Genomic DNA, 6389 nt, shown 5'->3' with positions numbered 1-6389 from the left:
CGATAGCGTGACTTTTCTTTCTTCTGGATAGCAATCGTGTTAACTCTACGAGTTCAAAACATCTTTGTTTTGTCCAAAATTTATCTTTTCTTTTATTGTTCAAAAATTCTTTTATCTTTGAAATAAATTTGCTTGGGGTGAACTTTGGAATGATGCCCAAATGGATAAGATTTTTATTCATATTCTTACCAGACTAAAATTTGCTTCTGGGTAAGCACAGATTCTGAACTCATTTTTTTTTTCAGCATCCATCCACAATTAAAACCCTAACTGAACATGGTAAGGATGTGTCCCAGGAAGTCTCCCACTTGATATCTTACTTCCCAACACAGAAAACTGTGGTATGGAGAGCATTTTTCCACCACACAGTAAGCATTTTGCCATTGTCTTTTAAAATAAACTACCAGTTACTTGTCTATGGGGTTAGCAAAATCCAAAACACTCTGCTGTCACTCCATGTTATTACTCTTATCTGCTCTACAGTCTGTCATACCAGTATGTGGAGAAAGTTGAGCATCTTTTAGCAGAAAGCGCCCTGCGATGCTGCCTGATTATCCTCAGATTTTGCTAGACGCCCGTAAGAAATGCCTTCCTAGGGCAGGACTGTTCATCAGCTCCCATACATAGAGTGCTATAGTAAAGCTTGATAGTGCAAATTGAAGTCAAGTGACTAATTAGATGTGGTTTAAACTCTTTTAAGCTTCATGTTAATGTATACTTAGCATACCACTACATGTAGTTAATATAGGGCAGTGCCACTAAACCAACTCAAATGTTTTTATTAGCAATTTATAGGAGTATAGGTATATAATCCCAGAACTATGGATGCTGAGGTAGGAGATTTATTAGTTTGAAACCAGCCTGACCTGAATAGTGACTTCCAGGACAGCCTGAGTTACATAACTCTGCCTCAAAATAAATAAATAAATAGATAAATAAATAGAGTTGAGAGAATAAAGTTTTTAATTAGAAAGAGAGATTGCATCATGATTCTGATATCGTTAGTCTGTAGTCTTAGGCAAGTTATTTAATTCTTTCTCAAACCATCAGATAAGATAGTCTGTTATATGTAGACTGGGAATAACTTTAGTGGGTTGTAGAATGAGAATGAGACGGTAGATAAGTGCCCTCTATAAGTGCTCAATGACTATTAATAATGACATTGACAATGACAATGGTGATTGGCTAAGCATACTCAAAGGAGAATAGAAAGTGCCTTTTCCTACCTTATTTCAATGCTGACTTCTAAAAAACATGTGTTTATTGAGAACTGTTTTTAATACTGTTTTACATACCACCCACTTTGTACAATTCAATAATTTTATTATATCTGAAGTTATGTGAGGGCACTAATTTAGAATATGTTCTCATTCCTCAAAGTAATCTCATATCCATGAGCACTCACTTATGCTGGTACCCTAACCATCTCAGGAAATAGCCAGTCTGTTCTGTCTCCTAAGACTTGCCTTTTAGATGAGTGGAATCTTAGATTGTTTAGTCTTCTGAAGCATGACCATCTAAGGACTTCAGTTTACCTCCAAATGTTCTTCTCAGATGTGGACACACAGCATGACTAATCCATCTATCAGATATTGGGTATTTGAGTTGGTCTCAACTAAGGGTTGTAATAAACACTCCTTTAAATATTTATTTCTGGGCCTTTCTGTGAACGCATGAGAAGCAATTGTGATTAAGATGAAAAAGGGAATAAAGAGGGACAGAAACTCCTAAACAATTTTTCATATTCATTTCCTAATTAAAGCATATTTCCCAAAGAAATCAGAGAAAGGTTAGCCAGCAGCCTTTGGCACACACAATGAAAGGGATTAATAGTAGATCTTAAATATCATATAATTTTAAAGACACCTCTATAGGCCCTAGAGGTTTTGACACCAAACTCATTTAGTTTCTATGAGTTGGGTTAACAATACCATGCTCCTTTAGGTGAAAAGTCATATAGCCATCTAAGCCAAGGACAGGAGTCTGCTTTAGGGAGTGTGGAATTCAATCGACTAGTACATTTCAGACCAAGTATTCTCACTGGCTATTTATTTCCCGCACTTGTTTAGTATACAATTCCCAATCAAGTGTCTCCTCCTTAGCAACGCAATTTGCTTAGGAAGTCTCTGGAGCCTGCGTCTATTTTGTTTACTCTGTTGGATTTTCTCCAGAGGAGCTAAGATGGTGATCACTCAGAGGATCCCAGGACTCACTTGCTGTCATTCATCTACAGGGCACCTATGTGTCTTGAGTTGGCCTCCAATTGCAAGTGGAATTATGCCTTTCCACTCTTGCTCTGTCCTGTATGAATCTCTTTCCTTCAGTATTGCTGTTTTACTAACAAACCTGATGAATGTTATAATATTTTAACAAAGCAATCATATTCATCTAAGGTATTCTTAACTCTCATAATGCATTTTTGTGTTTCATATACACACAAAAGTTTATATATACATAAATAAAACATGGTTTCTCACTGTACTTGGGGCTCACAGCAAGCCTCCAGCTTCAGCCTGTCTCTGCTTCCTTCCCCAGGCGCTGCAGGTTATAGATGTGGTCACTGTGTCCAGCTTTTGTATATGAGCTGAGAGTCCAAGCCTAGGTTTCACGTTTAAACAGCAAACACTTTACTGACTGAGCCATCTCCCCAGCCCTAGCTCTTCAGAATTCCTCCTGACAAATCATTAGATTTGCTTTCCATTCCACAACATAGTGCTATCACTGCACCATATTCCAAAGAGACTCTTTAGAACAAGGATCTTCATCAATACTCTTCACAGAAGACTGTCAGCAGACCTGTTACCCTAACAATTGTGAAATTGTGGAGTGTCACTTTAAAAAAAAAATATACTTCAAGCATTTGTAGCATTTGAATTGTAGCTTGTATACAGGGGAAACGCAGGAAAGTATTCTAGCTTGGAGGATTTATCTTTCTGTTCTCTCTGTGTCTCTGTTTCTCTCTCTCTCTCTCTCTCTCTCTCTCTCTCTCTCTCTCTCTCTCTCTCTCTCTCTCTCTCACACACACACACACACATTTTTTATCTGTTTCCATCTCTGTCTCTGTCTCTCTGTCTCTTTCTCACTGTGTCTCTGTCTCTTTCTCTGTGTGACTATAGGAAAATCTGATGCTGAAATCGCAACAGTCACATTTTAGTCTTATTATCCAGCCTAATCTCTTTTGTCTTTGTCTTCTAGAAAAATATGGCTACAGTTTCAAAAGCCACATGGTTGCTTCAGAAAGTCCCCAAGTGTTTACTTTGCTCCTTTCCCACAGGAAAGTAGGCACTGGGCTTTCTTCTTCCTGTGCGCTCTACTCTCTGTTTCAGCAGTGAGAGAACAACATCCTCTCCTCGGCCTCCAAAGCCCTTTGGAAGAGGCCACAGCAATCATAAGGATTTCTTTGTTCTTGAAACCTTGTCTGTTTTTAGGACTAAGCAAAATTCTGTGTAAGTTTCTGTGCACCACAGAGAACACTTTAACTGATGTTATCTTCCCACAGTTAGAGGGTTCTGCCTCTTGGAAAATACATGCACATCTAAAAGGCTAATGTTACTTTCACCAGCTTGTTGTTTGCTTTGCCTTGCTCTTTACATCATTGCCTCCACTTCCAAAGCTAAGCATGGATGTGGATCTGCTTACAGGGGTATTGCAGTTTGACTGCATCGCTTTAATCATCAGGCTAAATGACATTTGTTACCAGACAGAAGGGCTCTAGCATGTTAACGAGGCCAAAGCAATGACTCATTTGGTGTCTGGGAGAGCAGATTTTACTCTTATGGGACTGGGAGCAGAAACCTGTTTAATAACGACATCAGTCTTGTTGCCATGGCTACAAAAAGCGTGTTTGCACAGGTAGTCAGAGCTGGGTGGCACTTCTGCTTTCCTCTGGGGAAGAGACACCACAGCCTGCAATGCCATGCTGATCCCAAGTGGTTTCTGGAGCAATTTTTACCTTAATTAGACAGCCCTTAATTATGCATCATAGCATTAGGTCAATCATGTCTGGGAAGCTGCTGTTACAGCCTACACACTAACTTGCTTTAGAAAGTTTATAATGATGAGACATTATCATTTTTTAGAAAATGACATTTAAAAACCCCTTCTGCTTCCATGACATTCTCAATCCAAGAAAACAAAAGGCAAATACAGAACATTACAGTTGTGTTATTATTTTTTTTTAATGAGTTGGTAGTTTTATTACATTGATTTATTGGCGAGGAGAGAGCACATGTGTTGGTTACTGCTCTATTGCTGTCATGAAACACTACGGCCAAGGCAACTTACATAAGAAATCCTTTCATTGTGCCTTGCTCACAGTTTTAGAGGATAAGCATGACCACCATGGCAGGGAGGATGGAAGCAGGCAAACAGGCATGGCACTGTGGCTATAGCTGAGAACTCACATCTGATTCACAAATTGTAGGCATGGATGGAGGGTGTGGGGGGACTGAGCCTAGTATGGGCTTTTGAAACCCCAAAGCCCATTTCCAGTGACACAGTTCCTCCAACAGGGCTTTATCTCCTAATCCTTCTCAAACAGTTCCACTAACTAGGGACCAGGCATTCAAACATATGCAGCAATTGGGGTGCCATTCTCATTCAAACCACAACTAGACACAAATGCTATGGTATTCCTGTAGATTGGGGAAAGATAGCTTTGGGAGTCAGTTTTTCTTTCCACCATGAAAGCATCCAGGAACGAACTCAGGTCCTTAGACCTGGCTGCAAGGTCCCTTACTTGTTGCGTCATCTTGCTGGCCCTGTTGTTGTTATCATTATTGTTTATTATTATTGCTATTAAATATGTTTTATCCCCTTGATCTTGTTCAGTTGTCTGATTACACTACGTAAGATTTCAAGTGCTCTATAGAACAGGTATGGAGAGAGTGGACATCTTTGTATCGTTCCTGACGTTAGAAAAAAAATGCATTGAGGTTTTTCTCCATTTAGGATTAGACTTTTATTGTGAAGGGATTTTGGATTTTGTCAAAGGCTTTTTCTCCATCTAATAAGATCATATTTTTTTTTGTCTTTTAATCTGTTTATATAGTGGGCTATATATGTTGAACTATTCCTGCACCTCTTGGTTGAAGCCAGCTTGATCACTGTAGATAATCTCTTTAATGTATTCTTGATTTTGGTTTGTAAGTATTTTATTGAAAATTTCACATTTATGTTCATAAGAGATATTTCCTATAATTTGTGTCTTTGTGACTCATTGGTAGGGTAATAGTGGCTTTTTTAATATAATTTTTTATTTTTTACACATATATTTATATTAATACACATATATACATTAAACTACCTATAGCAAGAAGAACCATGACACAATCAGGAATTATATAAACGTTACATTCTTAGTGTTTTGGCTATTTGTATTTGACAGCCTTGAAGAAAACATCTTTCCTATCTTGGTGTGTCTAAATTTCTGAATGTTAATCAATTTCCAGCACATCTTGTCATTATCAATTTAAAACATCTATCTAGACCTAAAAACATTTTAACCCCTAAACAACTAAGCTTCTTTGTAAAATAAGCTACCTGGTCTTCAACCCCATCAGAGACTTGAGAAGGAATAAACTTGATTACCTGAGAATCCCGGGAGTATAGGTAAGTATGAGAAGATGACAGAGACAGTTTGCTACCTGAGCAGTCACCCAAAACTCTCTATAATGTTGAAGGATCTTCTTCAGCCTCCTGGCCCAATATATCTGACAGACATATTTGTGAGGCAGGAGCTATTGAGGACTTGCTTACCCTGTCTTGGCAGAGTTTGGCCATTGACTTTACCTGCATCCAAGCTTGCCCTTTATTAGGCAGAATTCTGTCTGTGGTAGAAACAAGGACATTTTCCTAGTGTCTTGTTTGCCACATTAAAGCCATCTCCACAAGGAAGTTCTTTGATTTTCATCATCCTATTTGAAGTAGTCTGGGTGTTCCCAGGAGTTAATCTGTCTCATTATCAGTGAATCTTTAAAATAATAAAAACATTTTAAAATGTCATATTCTGCGTGTCTCTGGGATTTTTGAAGACCTTATCTAACTATTATACCTTATCTTTCTATAGAATCATATCTATCTGCCACACCTAAGATGTATATTCTTATGATAAAAGTAGACCAATAATTGACATGACCATGGTTTGATCAACTAATAATTAATTTGTATAACTTATTTATCCTAAACAGCCTGCAATAGCACTTTCAAAGTATTGGAGGTAAACCTTGTATTATAATTGAGTTAGATGGGTACAATACTTCATATACCTCATATTAGAGTAGAAATATATAATTAACTAGGAAATATTCCTTAAGTTTCTGCTTTGTGCAATAATTTAATGAGTATTTACCTTAGTTCTTCTTTTGAAGTCTGGTAGAATTTTGCACTGA

This window comes from Acomys minous, assembly GCF_964271855.1.
Source record: "Acomys minous genome assembly, chromosome: 14".
Taxonomy (NCBI): Eukaryota; Metazoa; Chordata; class Mammalia; order Rodentia; family Muridae; genus Acomys; species Acomys minous.
This window is presented reverse-complemented; position numbering follows the sequence as displayed.